This window comes from Gavialis gangeticus, unplaced genomic scaffold (genome assembly GCF_001723915.1).
Source record: "Gavialis gangeticus isolate Ggan-Ray unplaced genomic scaffold, GavGan_comp1, whole genome shotgun sequence".
NCBI lineage: Eukaryota > Metazoa > Chordata > Crocodylia > Gavialidae > Gavialis > Gavialis gangeticus.
Genome location: NW_017729028.1, coordinates 13,622,918 through 13,647,595, shown reverse-complemented (window position 1 = coordinate 13,647,595; position 24,678 = coordinate 13,622,918). Strand labels below are relative to the sequence as shown.

The 24,678-nt window shown below is 41.4% G+C and overlaps 1 long non-coding RNA gene across 1 annotated transcript; it reads left to right on the top strand.

Annotated features, from left to right (window-relative positions):
• Positions 1–1,205: 1,205 nt before the first annotated feature.
• On the top strand, positions 1,206–23,503 carry LOC109300099. Its single transcript, XR_002098115.1, has 3 exons — positions 1,206–1,218; positions 10,962–10,967; positions 23,356–23,503. It is a non-coding gene; the product is annotated as an uncharacterized LOC109300099 (long non-coding RNA).
• The last annotated feature ends 1,175 nt before the right edge of the window (positions 23,504–24,678 follow it).

The window sequence follows — 24,678 nt, the reverse complement described above, 5'->3', positions numbered from 1 at the left end:
TATTCATAATAAATTATCATAAAATCATAGACTCATAGAAAGTTAGGGTTGGAGGGGACCTCCGGAGCTCATCTAGTTCAACCCCCTACTCAAAGCACAACCATCTGCACCTAGATCATCCAAGCCAAAGCTTTGTCTAGCCAGATTTTGAAAACCTCCAAGGATGGATATTCCACAACCTCTCTGGGTAACCTGTTCCAGTGTTTTACTACCATCCTAGTGAGAAAATTCATCCTAATATATAACATAAACTTCCCTTGTTGGAACTTGAGACTTTTGCTAAGGTTCTGTCATCTGCCACCACTGAAAACAGTGCAGCTCCATCCTCTTTTGAACCACTCTTCAGATAGTTGAAGGCTGCTATTAAGTACCCTCTCAGTCTCCTCTTCTCAAGAGTAAAAAAGCCCAGTTTCCTCATATGTCACGTCCCCATCCCCCTCACCATTTTTGTTGCTCTCTGCTGGACTCTCTTCAATTTGCCCACTTCCTTTTTGTAGTGGGGGGCCCAAAACTGAAAACAGTACTCCAAATGTGTCTTCACCAGTGCTGAATAGTGAGGTAGAATCACTTCCCTAATTGAGCACTAAAATTATGCTTAGAGTCCATACAAGACACAGAGTTAAATATAGCCTCAGTCTCATGAAACCTGTATATGTCTCAATTGAATCAGCAATTTGTGAATTTGTTGGAAAATAGAGTATTTCCATTAATATACAGCATCAATCTGTGGAACACTGAACAATTCTCTTTCCAGCTAGGTTTCTCTTCCATCAGCAATCCCTATGACCTGCGTTAGGATATCAGGAAGTAAGGGAAAATGAGAATGAAGAGATTCCAAGAGCAGTTTAGAGACCAAAGATGCTCTAGAGCAGTAGTTCTCAGCCTTTTAGCCTCAAGGCAAATGTCCCACAGACCCTTTCTTTGATCCTAAGAGCATGGGAGGAGTGGAAAGGATGAGCTGGGCCACAAAGAGCGGCCCTGACTCTGTGTCTGCATGTCTGCTTGATGCTAGGAGATTTGAACAGCCAGTATAGTGGCTCCTGGGGGACAGGGGCAAGGCAGCAGCAGCAACAGTTCACAGAGGAGCAACCTGAGTGGCTGAGGCAGACACAGGGTATCAGGCTGGGGGAAAAGACCCTCTTCACACAGGGCCTGGGTGGCACAACACCCTTTAGCTGGATCTTATAACACCTCAGGAAGCTTCATTCCCCTAGCTGTGTGTCACTGATCTAGACAAAAAGACCCTAGCCTGGAATTCAGGATAACTGCAACTCTACCATTTACCTTCTGTTTGTAAGTCCCTAGAATATGGATACGAAGTATTATTTTATGTGTTTTATTTATGTTCATTAGTACTGCCAACCAGCACGGTTCAATTTTCTGTAAAAACAACAATGATTGTGGGCCTAATCTACAAAATGACTAACACAGGCACTTAAATCCACAATTTGTATTCTCAAACCCTCTGTTCCATCTCCCTGGAGAATACGTTAAGCTTTAGGGGATTCTGGCGTGGTTTTTAATCACTTGTGTTGAAGCTGCTTAATTTTGTTTTAGGAAGGGCCTAGAAGGTGAGTTTGTCAGGTAAGCATCCCAACTACTAGACTCTTCTGGTATATGGGAGATCTAGATTTGAATCTCATGTCTAAATCATTCATGCACTGAATTTCAATTTGGGTGTCCCATTTCCTAGGAAAGTATGATTGCCACTTCTACACAGTTCCAGTTACTGGTTGTTGGTTATTGACTTTGGGACAGGTTTTTTAAAGGGGTAGGGGAAGTAGTAGGAAATAACTGACCTGGCCTAGGTGCCTAATTCTCAGATTGGGATTCACAGTAATTATCCAACATAAATGCATGAATGTCCCTTTCATCTGGACAAATAGGCCTGAGTCTCTGAGAGTGATGAAAATTAAGCATCTCCCCTTTCTTGAGCATTTTATACTGGATAACTTCTGTGATACCCCACTCAGCATGTTGACTTTTGTGCATTGTCTTCTTAGGTACTTAATTTTTCCCACGCATTGGAGAGAGAGCCTAAGATCCTAAAGACAACCATGGATTTCACTGTAAACAGATGTCTCATTTGACCTGGGACTGATTGTCTTGAGGTTTGACCCACATCAAAACAGACATTGCTCAGTCTTTTGCATACATTGCCCTTCCAAGATATATTTCAGTTCCTTTGCAAGTAGATGGCCAGAGAAAGCATGTGGCCTGACTGGCTTGTCCCTGGAATGAACCACAATAACTGTACAAATATACAAAAGGATGTGCCAGGAAAAAGTGTTACTACCTATTACCCAGCATTCAAGCAGAGGAACTTGAAATGAGACAGTGAGCATACACATCTGTACATTCTTTGGAACATAGATTTTCCCCTAGGACAAATGGACTTGTATGTATCTGGGTACCTAGAAGGTAGCCACGGAAACACTAAGCAGATGTTTGTTTTGTGGATCTACCTGTATATGCCAGGACCTTGGGCTTACATCCCACACTTTGCTAAGAACTATCCTTATTTTTGACCTGGACTATCCCTTGGAGTCATGCAGAAGGTCTATGCCACATGCTGGCCCACCCCCATGAGCTGGATCTGGATGCAAAGTAACTGTCTGTGCTAGCCTGACCCCATGTCAATTCCAGCCATGGACCAACCTTGTGTGGTGGCACAATTAAGCACTTGCGACTGTGTCATCCAGTCCACAGGACTACACAACATGCCAGCCCCCTGGCTGCATCTAGCCCCTCATCTGGCCTGAGGGGCTAGAAGGTTGAGCATCATTGGTATATGGTAAACCAGCTCCAGAGACTCAGAGCAGTGCTCACTTAAGTTTTTTTTCCTTTGAAGAGTGGTGAAAGTGACTGAAAAAATTCTTATGCAGTCTTAAAAAGAAGACTCTTTATTAGAGATATTGTTTTGGCAGCAGTTTGACATCTGACCATTAGGAAAGAATTTTCACTTGTGCCTGTAAAAAATAATTGTATAAAAAACCACGTCCTACAGTGGTGCTGCTTTTTGTCAATTAGCATATGATGAAGATGCTTTTAGAAGCCAATTTTGCATGGATATATGCTAATTTCATGGTATGTATCCAGATTATATCTTCAGCATGATGGATTCTGTAAAACATTATGTGGCAACAACTGATGTATTCTGTTGCAAATGTTGTCTAATGAGAAAAGCAATCAACCCACTAGCCTTTGCTTTTAAATATCAGTTCCCATTAGAGAAATTTCTGCAAACTCTTTACTGCTCTTCCGTGTATAAAATGGGGATTTACAGAATGGGAAAAACTTTTGAGTCAGGGTATCATACTTTTTGCTTAAATAGTTTCCCGTGCATGCATTTTGCTGATCATCTTTGCTAGTATTTATATTTTAGCAAGGACTTTCTCCTCTTACATGCCTCTTTTATTTGGTACAGCAGTGGAAAAGTGATCCTTAATCTGTAATGACAAATCATTGCCATGACAATAAGCTATCACGTCTGTTTCATGAAATGTCCTCTGTGTGCTAAACTATGGACACAAAATTCATAAGTAAACACGGTGCTTTTCACCTTTTTAGTACTTTACAGATATTAACTGAGTCATACAACCTGCTTCTGTGATTGATAACCAAATATTATCATCTCTGTTTTATAGATGCGAAACTGAGGTAGGATATGGCTTTCTCAGTGTCACAAGGATACTAAAAAAATTAGGGCAAGAATTCCCAGGCATTCCCATCTCTTATGCTAATCACTTTCCCTGCCCCCCATTCATTTTACTAGATTGTAAAGCATTTAGAATCTAAATATTGTGAACTAGCACCTAGCTACAGCTAATATTTTGCAAATTAATGTACTACAACTTAAATTATGGGATAGATGAAGTATCATTATGGTGATGATTCTCTCCAGCTGACAGTTTTTATAAAATTAGATGGCGGTCTGTTTCCATTTGTTATCTTCATATTTTACCAAAGGCAGCCATTCTGCCACAACAAAGGAAGTTTCAGTACTGTGGAGGGTTAAAACAAAGCAGATCTTTAAATCTCAGGGCATCTACAGATCAATGCATCTACAGATGCAAATTTGTTGCTTTTTGTACAGGGGCAACATTTCAATAGGATAGAACAGTCCAATCTTATCTAAGTCTTTCAGGCAATCCCAGTCATTACTTTTCAAGTCATAATAATTATTCATGTGGGCATTTCCTCTTATGTAGTGATAACTATACTGTACTTATTATGGGGCTATTTCTAAAGATTCCCTTGCTCACTGTAATAACATTTAATATTAAAAAAAAAGCCTAAAAATTCCAGGATGATGGATATGGCATCTGGACCTTGATAAGATTAATCACAAGACCTCCTATTTCCCAGGTTAGCCTTCAACAGGAATTGTTTATAAAGGTACTTCTGTAAATAATAGCTACTGTTGTTTTCCTTTACAAAGGCAGTATCACAGCTCATAAATTTCATTACCTTTTCTCAATAAAATATCAAAAGGACCAAATACTCTAGTCTGTTACAATGCACATTACATACACAACATTATTTAATGGCAGGTTCCTCTATTACAATGGACACATTTATCACTTTTCAAATCAGATTCAACTACACAGAATGAAAAGACAAACTGGCTTCGTGAGTGTGCCTTGAGAGACTGGATCATTAGATTCAGCGTTAAAATACGGTATTCAGAAAACAATATTAATAAAATTGGATAAAAAAGGCTATATTAAAAAAAGAAGATGTGACTCAGAGTGTTTAAAATAGCTTGAACTGCCTTATATTCTAATCCTATGCAGACTGATAAAGACTATAAACTCTAAACCAAGCCAGTCAAGCATTTCAAGAGATTTTGAATCACAGTACTTTATTGAGTCTCCTTTCTAGTTCCTCTAGTTGCTCACATGTTCCATAGCTCAGGTCATAAACTTCAGACAATAAATCAGAGTAGGGCAATGGTGCTCAACCTCTGGCCTGTAGGCTGAATCTGGCATGTGGGACAGTATCATTTAACCCATGGGACCCCTACAGGTTTGGAAATTTGGCGGCACAGGAATGGTGGCAGTATTAATTGCTGAAGCTTCCAAAGCCACAGCAATTAGCACTGCGACCACTCCCTGCTGCCAAGTTACAGGAAAGATGGAGAGTCCTGCAGGTTAGATGACACAGCCCCATGTGCCAACTTGTACCAGAACACAGTCCACAGCTGGACCTGCCATGCAGGGTCACTCTGCAGCTGGATTCAGCTCATAGAGCCAGGGCAGCATGTGAGTTTGTGTCTGCAGATGACTCCGGAGCACTGACCCCTTGCTGAATCCAGCAATGCATCTGGCCCATGGGGCTAGAAGGGTGAGCACCACTGTTGTGGGGGAAAACCAGCCCCCATCGATGTTCCACGCCTAGTCTTTTCAGAAGCTCACTTCATTAAGTGGTTTGCTCTCTTTTTATTTCCCCACAGTAAAAGGCTCAAACCTGTGTTTTGTCACAATTTACTGGAAATTAGTTATATACTCTTCCCAGCTCTCAGTTTCTGAGGTTCTCTCTCATTCAATGTCATCAGGGATTACTTTGTGCAAAGCTAACGCCAGTGTTAGCATGCCAGGGAATGCTTAAAGGACAAAAGGGGGTTGGATGGTTACAGGTGGCTAATTGCTTGGAGGGGTGTTGCAATGCTATCAACAGGAAGGAAACAATCAAAACTGAGATCATGGGAAGGTCCAGTAGCCACAAGCTTCCCAAACTCAGTACAGTGGGAAATGGCTTCACAGAAGGCAGCAGTCCAAAAACTGAAATTTAGAAAATTTGTTTTTGGAAATCAAGCAATCTAGTGTCTGAGGTCCAATAGGAAAAAATAATATATTCTAGTAGTATTGAAAGCAATCCAAAGATGTAACAATGAAAGCACAGCAGACTACAGTTCCTTTGAAACAATATTAAGCCAAGTATCTCCACAATTAAGCAATAGTCAAAGCCACTTAAAAAGATTCTAATCAAATTAAAATATGTAGTTAGTTAAGGATTTCAGAAATGAACAGCATTTGGCATGTTACATCTTCAATGTGCTACAGAAACTTTTACAAACAATGAGAGACAGATAAATAAGAATTTTTTGAGTGGCAAGTATTTTTGGGGTGATATCTTTTATTGGACCAACTGCAAAGTTGAGATGCACTGAGACAAACTTTCAAATGCAGTGCATTCTTCTTCAGGTCATACAAGTATTGTGTTCCAAATGGAAAAACGTTCAGAAAGGTGAAATTAAGCAAGCAAAACAAATTGAAGTTGGGAAGACAACTTGGCTATGTCTTAGTCATGGTTATACTAATACTTGTTCCAAGATAGGGAATTTAAAGTTAAAATATCATGACAGAAAGTTCTCTTAGACAGCAAATTAAATTCCCAAGGGAAGGGATGGAAAGTGAAAACTCCATAGGTTAGAATATTTCAACCGTAACTGGATTAAAAAAAAAAAAAGAAAACATTAAAAGATGGAACATTCCTATGTTGGCAGAGAGACTGACTAGATGTTCTAAGAGTCCCCCCGTCACCCCATTCTAACGTCTTGTCAAATACTGAACAAATGGCCTGATTTCCTTTCAGTTCCCTCATATTTTATTTTTGCTTGAATTCAGTATTTAAGTAAGTCAAAATTATAACCTCAAGTATATTACTGGTTAACCTATCATGTCAGCAGTTTCGTATTGGGGAAGATCACACAATGAATTCTTTAACTGTGAGGAGATCTACGGGTTGGATAATAGAATAATAAAATATTAGGGTTGGAAGGGACCTCAGGAGATCATCTAGTCCAAACCTCTGCTCAAATCAGTGCCATCCCCAACTAGATCATCACAGCCAAGGCTTTGTTGAACTGGGCCTTAAAAACCTCCAAGGACTGAAATTCCACGCCCTCACTAGGTACATATTCCAGTGCTTCACCAACCTCCTAGTGAGAATGGTTTTCCTAATATCCAACTTAAACCTTCCTTGCTGCAACTTGAGACCATTGCTCCTTGTTCTGTCATCTGTCACCATTGAGAACAGTCCATCTCCATCCTCTTTGGAACCCCCCTTCAGGTAGTTAAAGACTGCTTTCAAATCCTCCCTCAGTCTTCTCTTCTGAAAACTAAATAAGCCCAGTTCCTCAGCCTCTCCTCAGAAGTCATGTGTCCTAGCCCACTAACCATGTTTTTTTACCCTCCATCAGACTCTTTTCAACTTGTCCACATCCTTTCAATAGTGGGGAACCCAAAACTTGACACAGTACTGCAGATGTGGCCTCACTAGTTCAGAATAAAGGGAAATAATTACTTGCCTTAATCTGCTGGCAACACTCCTACTAAAGCAGCCCAATATGCTGTTAGCCTTCTCGGCAACAACAATGCATTGTTGGCTCATATTCAGCTTATTGTCCACTGTAACCCCAAGCTCCTTTTCTGCAGAGCTGCTATTTAGCCAGTTGATCCCAAGCCTGTAGCGGTACATGGGATTATTCCATCCTAAATGCAGGACTTTGCATTTGTCCTTTTTGAGCCCTCTGTACCAGATCTCACTGGTGTGGCCAGATGCAGGTGCAAGGTATCAGGCTGGCATGGACCAGGTGTGACAGAGTCAGGTCAGCACAATGCCCTGTGTGCTGATCTTGGAATGGCATCTTCCCCATGGACCAATGCTATGCCATTCATCCAGCCCATGGGGATGAAAGGCTGATAAACTTGTCCTCAGAACATCAAAAAAAGTATAAGAAAACCATGGCAGGCCAGTAGGGGGCACTCCTACATTGAGCCACCCACCTCACTGCACCCGACCACCTTCCAGGCTCCAAGTGCCTCTCTAGGGGTGCCTCGCATCTTGCTGACCCCCTTCCTGGACCACACTTGCTAGCCTGGGGGTAAAGTAAGCTGCCATGAGCCCGAGAAGGGACTGTCTCAGCCCTGTGTCCTCAGGGAAACACAGGCCTAAAAGTCTTATGGGTACTCGACCCAGTACAGGCACTTGGGGCACTTCCCCAAGTTGGGGGCCAAAAAGGAAAGTCCCTCTTAGTCCACAGATCTAAGGGGCCTCTTAGGCATAATTTAGACCCACCCCTCAATAAGTCTCCTACACTGGTCACAAAGGAGATCTTTATTGATTACAGGGGGTAGGGTGAAAATAGGGTACAAGATAGAGCAATATCATAGAAATCCCATAAAGCAAAACTGTCTGGCTGTGGTAGCCTTTTGATCACGCATCTGAGTTACCGCCAGCTATATATCCAACCAGATCTTGAGTAGCTTACTCACAAGCATCATCCAGAGGCTGTTGAAGATTCCCTCTGTAGGCAGGCCATTCCTAGTTCATGAGTTATGGGGGAGAGAGCCAGTTTCCAATGGTAAAGCTCCTCTCTAAGTGTGAGTCCCCGCATGGCTGCTGCCCCCTCCTCCTGGGCAGTCTTAACTTACATGGCCCCTGTGACCTCGTCCACCTGGTCCAATGGAGGCCAATTTAAAATACATCTCTAGTTGCCAGGCAGACTCTAACCCACCAGGTAGATGCCCCTCACCCAGGTAGCCGATACCAGTCACGTAGGCAGAGGGAGCAGGTTTCCCCCCTCCCTCAGGAATGTAGCCAGCTCAGGTTCCCTAAAGAGGGAGGATAAGGTGTGTCTCCTCTGCTGGGCCCATCCTAATCACATTGTCACAGCACAGAGATTTTGGGGAGAAACAAAGGTGGCTTCCTGCCACAAAAACAAACACAGAGAATGTTTTAACATTCTGCACAACTAACCATATGACACAATTCATTATTCACACAAGCTGCCTTTGTATCCTCCTTACAAGACACACCAAGATTACACATTTTAGGTTTTTAGCTTTTTTTATGAGGACATTTAAAAAGAGTAAGGCTCTGCCCTTAAAATTCGTCTGAAGTAGAATCTTTCTACACTGCAATTCCATTAGTTCCATTGGGAGTAATTGCACACCAGGGTGCTTTGAGCTAGGCTCAATTTTAAGCCCAGCAGGGAAGCAAGACACTTCTAAGCTGCCCAGTTTCCAGGCCATATGTGAGAGGGAAGACAATGACCTGCTTTCAAAAGGCTGCTACAGATTCTCCTGTACAGGTGACAGGGGTAAAGATGAGGAAAGGACACGGCACCCCCTCTTGAAAAGGAGTTGTATAATGAAAATCGCTGATTCAGCTTGCTTCTCTTCTTCATAGTGAGGGGAAACCAGGTGCTGAATCATATGAGTCTTGTCCCTGCTCAGGAACTGAGCAGGCCCTTTCTCAAGGTGTTGTGACACAAAGTCCTGCTAGGGCGTGTCTACATGTGGCCATATGGTGCCTTTGTTACTGGGCTGTCATTTAGTACTTGATTTTGGAAGTACTAAAAGATGGGTCAGTAACATGCCATACTGTGCCATGCCGGCCACTCATGGTTATTTTTGGCCACTATTTCGCTGTAGCAATGCACTATAGTGAGGAAGCACGTTGCTATGGCGATGTAGCGGTGGCATCACAGTTTTTGCCAACGGATACTATGGCACCATAGTGTGTCACTACAGCATCATAGTGTAGATGTGTAGACACACCCCTAACCATGTAGAATGTCCAGAAATAGTGCCCTCCCAGGAGACAGCCTGGGTGAGGTCAGCAGGTACTACGGAGCTGATCAGGGACAGGCATGCTCAAGCCCCTTGCAATGGTAGTAGTAATAACTGTTCCGTCTACCTGTAAATAATTCTGTATCAAAATTCCTAAAAATAAGGTAGTTGTTGCACATCACAAGCTTCTTTGAGATACCACAGGTGTTAGCCCAATCCAATGGGAGCAATTGTGAACAAATTGTATATATACTGTGTCAGGTCACTTAAGCCCTGACCCTACACATATGCACAGTCTACATTGTACATAATTCTGTTTAAATATTGGGCTTTGTGCTTCAGTTCTCAAATATGAGTTCCCCTTTGGCTTTGATTCAGCTAGGCCTGCTGCTTATGCCTAATTATTAGTAAATCCTCAGAATATGCCTCTAAGGTAGCCCTGACTAGAAATGGAAATAAGTGAACGTCACTCACTAGACCATGTAAATTATTGTGGGTCTGTTACAAAATCAGTCACCTTCCCTTTTTGTTGATAAAGCTTGTTTGGCTTTAAAAGTAAAAATATAGTTTAGGTTAAATACATTTCTGGTACAATGTAATTTAGGTAGTCTCATCACAAATTTGGCCCAGTATGTCTTTCTAATTTTTAAGTGTATATTAGACAAATAAAGGAAGGTTACTGATGAGGCATCTTAATGGTTGTTTTTCAAATATAACTGGACTTGTACGAATGCTGAAGGCTTGACAAGCACATAACATTAAAGTATTTCTTGAGAAGGGAATGTAGGTCTGTTAGTCTTGTGTGTTACCGTGTCTAACATCAATATTGCTATTGAGTTTAATTTCTTGATGAATTTATCTCATCTGTCTCTCTGACAGAACAAAGTGATTTCTCTCTCTTGCACAAACATTAAGGTGTTATTGAGCACTGTCAAACTCAATAAGTCAATTTGGGAAGGTGAAGAAGTCTACATTTTAATTGAATTAAGCATGAGACCTAGAGAAGAAAAGTCTGCAGGATAAGTGCTTAATTGCTTCAACCTTTCCTTTTTTCAGTTTTATTTGGGTGTTGTTTAATTTAACACTCCAGTGAGCTGTCCAATGGCAAGCTAGTGGTGTCAGGTACATCAGGTTTCATACACATTTTCACTTAAAGCAACAAATTAAAACATTCAATATAAATCAATTTTTTCTCTTCATAATGATTCCTAGATGTAGGTTCCAATATTTCATGCATCACTTAATCTATCAAGGAATGATTGTTTTCTTGGAGCTAATAGAGATGGAACCATTCTGTTTTTTAAGTGTCTTTTTTTACCTGTACTGATGCTGTTTCACCATAGCCATTTCAGACAGAAATGAATGGCTCCCCTAAGGCATAAGGAATCTGTAAATTTAGCTTTGCACTCCACCCCAAATCCAATTATTATAACAGGCCTGCTAGCATTGCTATAGTTAAATGCCTGTCAGTATTTCTATTATACCCCCTTATCTGCAGGAGTTTATAACTCAGCCATTTGAAAAAAAATCACTCCGGGCTAGAAGCTGTCAAGTATGCTTTCATCTTAGGAGATACATATATTTTTTTTAAACAAACTGAGTTTTCAAAATATGTCTTATTTTTAAATTCTTAGAGATGAAAAATGCAATGACCAAAGAGGCCTTGATCTGATTTCCATTGTAAATTGTAAAATTTCACTGATAAGTGAACCAGAATTATAGGGTGACTTTGGTCCACTATCGGAATTGTATTTTTTCAAAATGTGTTTCAGTGCTGCTGTAACTAAGAAATAGTCTTTATGTGTTACAGCTGAATATTGCTGAGCTGTAGAGAACCACAACAGACAACTGACAGATAGTTAATCTATTTACAAATACATTTTTTAAATCTATACAAGCAGATTGTTTAGATACTCTGATTTTATAGTTATGCACAGAACAGCAAACGTATAAGGGAGGCATTTTAAATAAGTAATGGACAACATGGATCAGAGAAATATGTGCATGTTAACTATTGTTAATATATTCTTCCAAAAGATCAATTGTTTATATATCAAAGGGGTGCTGCTATGAAAAATCTCTTTTAAAAGCCTTGTTGATGTAACAAGCAAAGTATTAGGGATCTGACAGCTTTTCCACTTGCATCTGTGGATACAGATGTATAACCCTTGGTTGAGGCCAAGCCATCAACATGCTCACAGTTATTGTCCTGCTCTGTTCTTAGCCCATTTGAAATTGTGTGAAACAAAAATTATTTGCTGTGATGTCAGATTTTCAGTCATTGGTCACCCACCTTAATGTGGGGATCATTACTAATTCCATTCCTAGTTATGCCACTGGTGGGCTGGTACTAAGGCTAGGTACAGACATGCAAAAAGCCAGATGTAGAGCTGATCTAACTTACATGATTTTCTGTAAGTGGCATAATTTAAATCAGTAGCAAACACATTTGCCCTTTGAGCTTTGTATGGACCAGTTTTGTGTGCTGAATTTCTGTTCTGTTATGCGAATAGGTCAGTTTCTGATCACCTGTACCAAAAAATGTATAATGTCTGTACCTGGCCGAAGTTTTAGAAGCCATAAGTGGTATATCTTGGTAGTGGTAGCAACCTCTAATGCCTCTACTCAGGAACATCCAGCCAGGATGTTCCTGAGCATTTCCATCCATTCTTGCCCACATGCTTCAGACCCAAAAATACACTGATAAATATGTCTCAGCCAACTGTCACCTTACTGTCAACCTTTTCTCAATCATGAATTATACATTAAAAAGTACCAGTCCAAAAAGAGAACCTTGCCACAGTGAAAATTGGCCATTTAATCCTACCGCTATTTTTCTTTTCTTAGCCAGTTTTCAATTTTATAAAATACTTACTATCTAAAGATAATTAATGCAATTGATATAATTTTAAATTTTTAATCTATCCTTATGAAGTCTCAGCATTTCTTTACAATGATTAGACTCACAATTTTATGCAGTCAACTAGATCTCAGGTGATTTACTTCTGATAGATATACTGGCTTCCCTAGTACTATGCTGACTTTCATCAGTTGGTGAATCTGGCCCACTATGTTTCCTAAAATGTACTTATGATAATGTAAACTGGACGTGAAGTTACAGGCTGAACTACAGATTTCCTTTTGGGTAAGATTTTAGTGTTGTGTTTAATTTTATCTGTCCATGTATTTTTTAAATTTAATTTCAGAATAATCCAGTTCTACAATGCAATCTACTCAGTCTGCTCATTATTTCTTGAGGCTGCTAGAGGGCATATAAAATGACCTTGCTGTGGGAAGCAAGTGTATTAATATGCAATATTTCAGGGTTTTAATTTACAATGCTAAATTCCTGCTCTGTGCGAGTATAATTTAAATGGCATGAAGAGCTCACAATAATGTGTGGAAGTAGAATATTTTATTTATACTACTTTGATAGGGGAGGGTTGTTATACAACAGTGGTTAAATAGGCTTAGTCATATGTCTGCACTGCATTTCTTTGTACAACATTTTAAAGGGAAAATAATGAAAATAATAAGAGCTGGGAACTGATAATGAAAAGGCTTGGCTGCTACATACAATGAAGGTTTAAAATATTAAGAAAGTCTTCTGAAATATGCCAAGCATTGACATAGCTCTTCAAACAATTCACGTCAATGGAAGTTTAACTATTAACTTCAGTAGGAGCAGTCTAGCTGCAGTGGCATGCTTTTCAGTGGCCCACCTTTTATGGACAGTAATGCCAATACTAAAAAAAGAAATTTCTTGGGACTTGAAACAAAGTGAAGCTATGCTTATGACTTTAAATGTGATCAATGTTTTATTATAGGCCTCTTTGAGAAAAAAAAATAGCCAAGGCCAACATTTCTAAAACCTCAGCAGGTATAAATAACTATTTACGCATCCGTATAAAAAATAAGTGAGAATTCAGATCCTCAGTGATTTCATAGTGAAGCTTGTGAAATTCTACTGGTTTGGAGCTAAATTTACCAAAGGATTTATATGTCACAATGCTTAAGGGTTGTTCTGCTACCGCCATAAAATTCACAGTCCTGATTCAATTGCTTTAGGCACTTTCCTTATCTTCAGAGTTAGGTGCTGCAGAATGGATTCACAACAGCAAGAACACTATTGCAAGCTGCCCTAGAAATTCAGGGGGAAATAGTGCAGAAAGAGATATGTTTTAAATCTTACCTGTTCCAGGGGCTTAGGTGCATTGGACTTAGTAGAGGTGTTTTTTTTTTCTCCTTTAGGCTTCATGGCTTTGAACCTTAAAAAAAATGCTCCCTCTTTTTTAAAAAAAAAATAAGAGGAGTTAATAGTGCCTTCTTTTAGATCGCTTACCTAAGACATAGGCGACCTGGATGCAATTTCTTCCTCTGAATAAGAGACTTCAAGCCCACATCACCTACATACCAGAAGAGTGCCCTAATCACCAAGGTGTACAGCGTTCTGAGTGGGGAGGATCCCAAACTTTCCTCTCAAAGCTCTTTTACTTTGCCTTAAACCAGAGGTGTCAAAACTTGGCCCAGAAGCTGGATCCAGACCATGGGGCTTATCAAAGGCAGGATCTAGATCCCAACAACAGGGGAGCAGTGCCAGTGTTGTGCAAGTGGCCCTGGTATGAGTTGCCCCATTACAGCTCAGAGACCACTGGGGACTGGCAGAGCTGTTGCTTGCCTCACTGCTGTCAAAATGTGTTCCCAGTGAGGCTCGGCCCTGTCCCCACTTGCTCTACACCCAAATTCTTGGTGCCTCCAGGAACTCCGTAGTCTGGATTATATGGCTGCATCATTGGCACTCCTACATTAAATGATTAATGTTTAAATGGGCTAGGGAAAGAACACGTGACTCCTTAGTTTTACAGCTGTCACTCAACTAGGAAAGAGAAACTTAGGTTCCTTCTCCTGCTCTACTGCCTATTCTGAATACTGAAATGAACAGCTTCATATCACTACTGAAGGTGGCATGGAGACCCAGCTACCTCTATTTAGTATTCTCACAAACAGAAAAGTAAAGCAGGAATAGAAGACTGGAGTACTGTGATTGTCAGTTTACAGACAAAAGTCTATGAAATTTCTTGCACTGTCAAGTTTAACTTTTTGAAAGACTCCCATTGAAAGGCAAGGTCAGAATGCAATTTCAGGAGGAGAATAGGTTTTGTGAACTCTGTCATCACTTCATTTTGCCTCTATGCAAAGAAAATTGTATCTTATGTTCCAAGTCACAGTACATTTATTCTCAGATAGTTTTACACTGCAGTCACCACCAAGTATTTTCTGTCAAAATGTTTACATCAACCATGGAACTGTTACAGAAACTAACTACACTTCTGGGTCTGAAAAGGAAAATATTTTTGTCTGGGCTTGGCACATCTTTTGGCTCTGTTGTGGAACTCAAATGCATTTCTGAGAGTTGCAATCCAATGGTCAATAAAGCAGAAGGAAAACTATATGATGTTCAAAACAGGGCTCTATTTTCATACTGGGGAGGGAATTGCTAATGTTTTTCATAGTATTAGTGAAATCTACCCAGGTTCTTCTATGGCCTCCACTGTTATTATGTCTAAGCCACGCAGAAGTATAAAGAATGTATCCTCAAAGTGCTGCTATAAGCAAGGAAAGCATTATTAATTCCAATACAAGAGGTGAGCACTGAGGTAGAATGCTATGATGGGCCTGATTCAAAGCCCACTGAAAAGTTTGTCATTAACTGTAGTAGACCTGGATTCAAGTCCTGTAACCGTGTCTACACCACCTCAGTACTGTGCGAAGGAGAGCCACAATGGCACACAATGCATCTCTTTGTATTTCATAATTTCATAGTTTTATAGTTGTTAGAGTTGGAAGGGACCTCAATAGATCATTGCATCTGATCCCTTGCCCTGGGCAGGAAAGATTGCTGGGGTCAGATGACCCCGGCTAGCTGCTTATCCAGTCTCCATTTAAAGACCCCCAAGGTAGGGGAGAGCACCACCTCCCTTGAAGCCCATTCCAGATTCTGGAATCCCTTACCATAAAGTAGTTCCTCCTGATGTCCAACCTAAATCTGCTCTCTGTCAGTTTGTGCCAATTGTTCCTGGTTATTCTAAGGGGTGCCCTGGTAAACAGAGCATCTCCTATTCCTTGCTGTCCCCCTCACCCCCGATGAATTTGTAGGGAGCGGCAAGATCCCCTCTCAGCCTTCTCTTGTGGAGGCTGAAGAGATCCAGGTCCCTCAGTCTCTCCTCATAGGGCCTTACCTGCAGGCCCCCAACCAGGTGTTTGCGTACTATCTTCTGAAACAGAAGTAATATATCTATATTATTTCTAATGTGGCTTTGGGAGGGGAAAGAGCTCATTGTTTTGTGCTCAGCTGCTGCATTAAGGTAGCTGCATTTTTTTCATTAGTAGAAGTAACAAGTATGGAGCAGGCTGATGTGCTTCCCTGTAAACACTAGCTCACACCACATTGAAATGGTGTACACATAATCTCAGTTCCTGACCCATGGTCACAAAGAAACCTATGGAACCAAAGAAACCAATAGGGGTTGAATCCAGACCCATTCATCCCGGTGTAATGCATTTTTACTACAAGGTCTATTTGTTATTTGAATCTGACCTTTCCACATCCCTTTTCCTCAGCTAAAAGCTAAGGAGTATAGCTTTTTCCAGATTCTCACTTGTATTTTCAGAGGTGAGAAATGACATTAGTTAAAAGTGTCATTCTAGTATGTGCTATCTCTGTGAGACTAATCTTCACTGAAGGGTATTTTCTTCACTTTTCACACACAGAGGGTGATTTATCAGAGAGAAGTTTGAGTGACAAGCTCTTTTCCCCCATGATTTAAATAAGCACTACTGAACCTGAAATTATAACTGCTGCAGTTATAAACATGAACCTAGTTTGGTTTTGATCAACACCATAAACGCTTTCTGAACAGAAAGACTGGATTTATTAAAAATCATTTATAAAATAAAAAACTTAATTTATAAAACTAAATTGACCATCCGTAAAGTGTTTTTTACTCTTACGGCCTTTATCAGTATCAACCAAGTGACTCTGACACACATAGTCTTTAGTATCTATGCAATCATTATGGAACTCATTTTTGGTTTTGGAACATAGATTTGCAATCCAATGCTAGGAGTAGAGCGCCAGTAGTTTCTTTCTCCTGAAACCCAGCTGAGACGAAACAGGCCAGTGGGTCCCAGGACAAAGCAGGGTCAAAATCATCAGAAAGGGTGTTGGTTAGTGCAGTGATAACAGTTATTATTTACAGATGCTACCTACTGTAGAAGAATGAGGGAGTTGAAGATGGTCTTCTGGTTACAGAAAAGTTAGAGAGACAAAGGGACTATAGAAGCTTGCCTCCTGCTCCACAATTCTTTTTGCTGTTTAGTTTTTCTTATTCATGCATGACTGTCTTTATAAACACTGCAGCTGGCACAACTTGAATCCCACTTCTGCTCTCAAGGCTACTATGAAGTCCACAGCTAGAATGTAAAGCTGCCCTCCTCATCACCCCTTCAGACCATGGCCCCTGGTACTTTGGTTGAGGGTGACAGTTTCATTATGGGACCTGAAACAGCAGTCAGGCTGTTTTGCTCAGGCTAGGAAAAAATAGAGAAAATGACATTCCTTTGTGCACTGGGTCGCACTTCTAGCTCATTACCAGTATTTCAGAAATGAAACAAAGATGTTTGCCTAGTATCACTGGTAAGATCAGTGCTCAGGAGCTGCCAGTTCCCAGCTTGTTCCTGTTCCTAATGTTTCTCTGAGACAGAGAGCCCCTTGCTCTGAACCGACGCAGTCTCTGACCCGTATTCTGTCCATTTCACTGTGTGAGTACCGGTGGGGTGGTGGGATTTTGATGGAGGCTGTGAATTTTCAGTCTTGCAGTACATCTTGTTTTCCAAACTGGCAGGCTTAATTTCTCATGCAATTTCTGTTTCATTTCTATTAAGGTAGGCTCTTAAAATAGAATAAAAGATGATACTACATAACAGTTAGAGTCTCCAAAGTTTCTGTTGGATGCATTTTTTATAAATTGAATGGTGTACATTTCAAATATAAACAATACAAAAAACATACACACACTTGAATCTTTGTGTTTTCATCTTATGATAAAAAGCAGACAAACACTGATGAACACAGATGCTTTTTTTTGAAGAAAACAATTCCACATTACCTACTTCTCTCCCTGTCCTCTGATAATTCTCTTTCTTCTCACTTAGAAGCATTGGTCAAAGGACTATAAACAAACCCTCACGGTGGAAGATCAAGTACTCACATACTGACCTCCGGAATCAAACTATATTTAACAAACATCCTAAAATAGATTGTTCTAATATAACATCCAATACACTGGATGCTAGATTATTCAAATCAGGTCTTGAACAGCAGCTTAACCTTGAATGTAGATGACTGTACACACCCATCAGACTGTACTTATCTTCCAGGATGGGGATAGAAAAAAATAAACCTCTCTTCAAATCTTAAGGCATAAAATCTCCCCCAGAAGGAGGAGGAATGAGTTAAGGTGGTACAAGATGGATAAATAAAAGCTATAGGATAGAATTTGAGACAATAACTTAGGCAAAATATTCAGTGGTAAGTAACTGAATAGCATTGCTCATGATGGAATCAATTTGATTGTGGATTAATCTCCCAAGAGAAGTCAAGAAAGTTGGACAAAGCTGCACTTGTTATGTTTAGAGGTAAACTTGCCTTTGGTCTAGACCCTGGAGTAGCATAGGACAATTCAGTAACTCTTTCATATTTTCTGATCTGAAATCAAATCTTCATTTCAAAACACTTTCAAGGTTGCATACTCACCTATAACACCATTTGCAAAATCCAAGCACTTAAAAATTAATAGAGGGGTCATGAAAAATCTTACACTGTCCATATAATCTATATAAGACTAATTTGCTGATATAGAAAGCTTTAAAGAATCTCTGCTAGTACTCTTCTTAAGTGCAAAGGAATAATATTGCATCTGTATTGAAATATTTTCCTTTTAAGAGATATTCTAAAACATATTTAGCTGATAATACTATTCATGATTATTGACAGCAAAAGCTATTTTTGATATCCATAGTGACTATTTCTTAGTAATGCATTTACAAGGTGGAAGTGCATCCTTTTGATTTTTTTTACAAATTTCTGGTTGACCAGTGTTTCCTCTTATTTAATGTATACATTTACAGTCTTTACTTCTATTTTAGAAACTCTAATCACTGTGTTTCTATGTGAAGAGCATTAGTGAAAGACCAGTATGTAGTATGGGACGGAATTAATATGGCATTGTAGTGAAATCATGTATTCTACATGAAAAGAAGAATATATAAACATGGATAGATTTAACTAAAAATTGATTATGTTCATTATTTATTTTCTTGTTTTAAGTGTTTGGACTTTGCTGTATGTGGTCATTTAGTATACCATTGTCTCTTGCCGAATGTCTTATAAAATAAGAAGTTTCTTGGTTTCGGAATTTCCTCAGTTTTTTTGGACCATCTCCCTCTACAATTCCCCCAGCTGCAGATACTGGTTAAAGAATGAGAGGTGTATTTGAAAGTTTTAAGTATACAGTATCTCTAGATTGCTAAACTACAGGAAATAACCAAATTATGGATGCTATTGGAGATTATTATTCATACGTCTCTAGCAAACTGATGTTACCTGTCAGCTCTGTATTCTGGGGAACGCTTGAGCAGTATCCACCCTGTCTGACCCTTTCCCCCTCCCTGCCCCCAACCTCTGCCTGAACCAGAATTGATCAGAAGAAGGACTTAGAAAAGTCAATGAAGATGCAGTGAAGGATACACCTAACCCCCTCAGGACAGGATAAGAAAACCCTTGGTCTCATTTACATCGGAGATGAGACAGGGAGGCACCTTCATTGGCATTCAGAACAGAGAACAGAGATTCCAAGGCAAGGACTGAACTGAGAAGCAGGGGAGCACTGCATGATGGGGGATCCCTGTTCCAAATGCTAATCAACCCATGTCAGCATTTATCAGACCAAATCTAGTAATGACTCATTTATTGGTACCCAAAACACTGAATCTGCCTGTTTGCATTGTGAGCTTCCTCAGGGTAATTCCACCCATAGCCAGGGCTGATCAGTTCCTATTATCCTGCATATGAGCCATCGTTTATGCATAAACTAACCTAGTGTTCTCCCTTAAGCCCCTAGAAAAACCCCTACCTCAGTTCTAGTCTCTGTCCTGGTGCTTGGATCCAAAAGCTGCACCAGTTTCACTCCTTTTCTGTCTGGAATACCTTCAATGAGTGTGCTGGGGGCTCTGCCTGTCAACAAAGATCTGGGAACCCTGGAGTGATGAGATCCCAACTCTCTCTCTCTCTCTTCCTCTTTTGTTTAAGCCCACTTTTTAAACCTCAGACTTGATTCAATCCCTCTCTCTCCTTCTCTTTCTTACTCCAGGCACAGCTTTCTAAACCTGACTTTCGCTGTTCAAATTTGAGCTAGACTTCCCCAAATACTTCATTGAAACTGTGTAATAGTGTAACTGTTGTGTTTGTTTTTCCTTATATGGCTATTACTACTAGTATCATCATAAACGTCATATACCTGGCAATAAACTAATTTTTATAGTCAAGCTGGTTGCTATACTCTTTCTCTGAACCTCACTTATTCTTCCTTCTCATCTACCTCCCCACCTGCTCTGTAGCAACACTTCTTTTACCTAAGCCAAAGATCCCTGTAAAGCCCAGAGATCCTGCGGGGTCTGCCCATCAAGGGAGTTACTACTAGGACAATTATGACAAGAGATTGCGACGTGCTGAGTTTTGAGACACATGAGGGTATCAGCTGAAAGTGCTGATCAGACCCAGCCTGCTCAGATGTACCCTGTTAGCATTTGTATATGTGTGTCTAACTGCATTTATTATTGTCTTGCTGAAATAAGGGGTGTGTTGAGCCAGGGCCCATGAGGGTGTCAGTTTGGAAGTGCTGAATAACCCTGCCCACTCAGAGGTACCCTATTAACCTGTGTGTGTGTTTCTGACTGTGTTTTATTGATTGCCCTACTGTGCTGAGTTGTGACATATGGGGTGGTTAGCTTGTAAATGCTGACTGACCCAGCTGGCACAGACATATTCTATTCCTGTGCTGAGGTTGGGGCACATGAGGGTATCAGCCTGGAAATGTTGCGTAACCTAGCCTGACTCAGAGGTGCTCTGCTAACCTGTATGGGCGCGGCCACACATGAAAGCATGTGTGCTTGCAGCAGCTCAAATAGAAGCAGTGCAAATATAAGCTGGGGCTTTTTGCATCAGTGCATGTGCCCAGACTTGCACTTTGTTGTGGAACAAATTGTGCCATTTGGGGCAAAATAATCCTGCCTGGATTCTTCCAGATCTGCAGCCAGGGGGAGTTAGAGCCTGGGGCCAGCACCTTTGGTGGCCCCAGAAGTATAAAAACCTACCCAGGTCACCACTTTGTCCCTGGGCCCAGGCCACACTAGGGCCTGAGTATCCAGGGTCATCCCCTGGGGTCATCCAATGTCAGTCTCCTTGAGGTTGTGGTCTTCATGAAGGCCTTCTGGGAGTTCTGGCTGGCCTGGTAGGAGCAATGGGCAGCTTTCACCTCAGGTCAGAGATGGTGGGACATGGGGAAGATGTGCATCTGGCTTTTTTTGCTACAGCTACACTCAAGGGTGCACCCAGCAGAGGGAAGCAGTTTAGGAATAGCTCGAGCAGGAAGTGCTGGAGCTGGACAGGCACTTGGCCACTGACCCAACCAACACGTCCCTCTGTGGACAGTGTCAGGAGAGGCGGGAAGAGCCTCGTGCTCTGGACGACCACCACACCTGCAGTGCATTTGTCCGCTCACACGTCCAGCTCCTTCAGGAGATGGACTATGGTTCCTGATTCTTTTATGCCCTGGCGAGGAGGTGAGGGGCCAAGAAGTACATCACCTGACTTCTGGCTGGTGATGGCACCCCCCTCATGAATCCAACTGAGATGCACCAGTGCATGCAGGCCCTCTACAAAGAGCTCTTCTCCCTGGATCTGACTGATGCTGAAGCCTGTCGGACCCTGTGGGAGGGACTCCAGCATATTGGGCCTTCTGGGATGTCCTCAGTCCAGACTTTGCTGCAGTTGGGGCTGAATCCAAGGAAAGTGGGGTGCTCCCCCATCATGACAGAGGGCCATGCTGACCCACCTGTCAAAGAAGGGGGATCCCTGCAACCTGAGTAGCTGGTGTCCCTTGTCCCTCCTTTGCATGGACTACAAGGTGGCAGTGAAGGTCTTCTCACTGCTCCTGCAGTCTGTACATCCTGACCAGATGTACACAGTACCCAGACATTCCATCTTCGACAACCTGTACCTGGTTCAGGACCTCCTTCAGCTAATATGCTGGGAGGGCATGTTTTTCACCCTCCTATCCTTTGACCGGGTGAAGGCATTTGAGACAGTGGATTATGGGTACCTCACAGACACACTGTGGGCCCTTGGCTTCAGGCCCTGATTTGTGTGCACACGTTTCCAGGCAGATCACCAGTGGGTGGCATCCACCGGGCTTCTTGGATGCCTTTGAGGACTGGTCAGTGTGGCCTGGGGGGAGGGAGGGGCTCTGCTCGGTGTCCCTCTCTGGAGAACTTATTTTCACATTTTGGCCCTTTGACCCCCACGTCACTCCTATCCTGTTTTTGCTTTTGTTGTCCTAAGAAATTAGTATCTTTCACCCTTTGGCCCTAGAGGGGCTATTAGTTAGCTGGCCCTAAAGGGGCTATTAGTTAGCTGGGTTGGACTTAAGGCACAAGTTAATATGGAACATACAAATAGACAGGAACTTCTGGGGCCTGGGCAATTAGTATCTGGGGACACTACCCCTTGTGCCAAATGGACTGCTGAAGCAGCATACCAAATTCACCTTTTAAAATACCCCCAAATCCACGTTATTCCAGAATTAGAACAAAAGAGAGAGAGAGAGAGGGATTGATCAGATGGGCAATGTTTTATTGCTATATTTACAATGTTAAAGCAGTTTGGAAGCCTACCAGTATCTCTAGCATCATAATAAAACAAATCCTAAATATCTATAGTTTTTAATGTTTGCTTTTGGTTTCCTTATCACATGGTGGGTATGTGATGTGGGGATGTGGGGTTTGTAGGAGGGAGGTGGGAAGTAGGTGGGGGGATGTGGATGTGTGTGTAGGTGGATATGGAGGGATGTGGGGGGATGCAGGTCAGTGTGTGGGTAGGAGTGGGGGACTGTGGGTGTGGGAGGACTTTGGGTGTGGGGGCTGCTTAGGAGGCCTGGGTTCTCTGCCCCACACAGGGCAGAGCACCCGCACATGGGGAACATGTTTTTGTTCCCACACATGTCTGTTGCAGCATCTCAAAGGGGGTTGAGACACTGCAACAGGCACACATGTGCTCATCTAGATGTGCCCTATGTGTGTTTGTGTTTGATTGATTTGGTAGCTGGAGGAACCCATCCCCATTGAAACCAAATCCTGCAAGGTAGCTCCACTGGGGGTGAGGACTTGCAGAAGGGAGAGATACAGCTCCATATAGGAACATAAGTGACACAAGCAGCACATTGATAGAATTACAGCAACCCCAGAAGAGTAACGAGCATACCCCAAAAGGATGGGCAAATCTGGTAACAATGACTTCATCAAACAATATGTGAGCAAAAAATTATCATACACAAACACCACATCAGGTTTACCATGCTATTAGTTTCATTAAATGAAACTAGCAGATAGTAAGTTTAAAATTAACAAAAGCGGTTCTTGTTCATGCAGCCTATAATTAAAGTATTGCCACCAGATGTTATGGAAGCTGAAAGTTTAGCCAGATTCAAAGAGCATTGGACAAATTCTTGGAGGAAAGTAGCATCAGTAGTTATTGAGCATGGGAGTTAGGGATGCAGCCTTTGAATCAAAACTTCTTAGACTTTAAATGCTAGGGGCTGTGATAGAGGAACAGTGACAAAAACCCTGGTCATATCTAGTTCACTCTCTCTTTCAACGTCTACTTTCTGCCACTGTGTGACATAAATACCAGGTAAGATGGACCTATGGTCTGACCCAGGAAATGGCTATTCTTGTGTTCTAATTACATGGTTACTTTACAATGCAAACAGCTGGACATTATGCCAAGAGGATGACAGTGACTCAGTTTTTGCACGATCACAATTCTTCCATTACCCCAACTTTGTCTGAAAAAATAAGATTTTATTTTTATTTTTATTTTGTAGAGTAGCAGCTTTCTCCTGCACCACAAACTCTCATTAACCTGAAAAACTCATGTGGTCAGTTCCCTTGAGAGGAGAGCAAGGGTGGAAGTGTACACTGAGGGCAGCAGCAGATTTCCTTCCAGGCCCTCTCTTCCACTTCCGTGACCATTTATTCATGGAGAGGCATGTAAGCAATAGTGTAGTGGGTGGTGTGGCTCTGATTGTCAGAAATACAACCTAGATTTTCAAGTAGCCCCCTGAAAATATGGCAACTCATTTGCACTGGGGATCAGGATAGTTTTAGGATACTGCAGTTGTGCCCCCACTGATCCCATCTCTCATGCTAGGTTATCTCTAAAATAGGTTGCTGTTCCCCCACTGGAATATTGTGGTGCCCCAGTTCTTCCAAATAAATAGTGCAAGCCTGCAGAACCATACCTACAAAATGAGCCTTACAGTCTCAAAAATATGGTCTGGATGATATAGAAGAAAATATTTACATATTTTATTGCATACAACATACGCCAGGATATAATGTATACGTGATCTTGAAAGGTACAATAAAGAGAAAATATTTTTCCAGAGTTATAACTGCACAGAGCAGGGATAGAGCCTTATGTTCAGCTGACTCACCTTCTTTTTCCTGTTTAGGCTGTGAAATAGGAAGAGAGAGGCCAGGAGCAGCTAGCAGACAACAAGATTAGGAAAGATTAGCTTCAATAGTGGTACACAAATACCATTAAAAAGAAAAGATAGTTCTTAGCACCTGTGGAGTGAAGAAAAATGAGCCATTAAGTCAATTGAGTCCTTTAGCTGTCTGAATTGTAATGCCATGGCTGCTGTATTGAGGAACAGGAATCCAAGCAGGCTATTTCTAATTCCAGAAAAACATCAACTTCTCC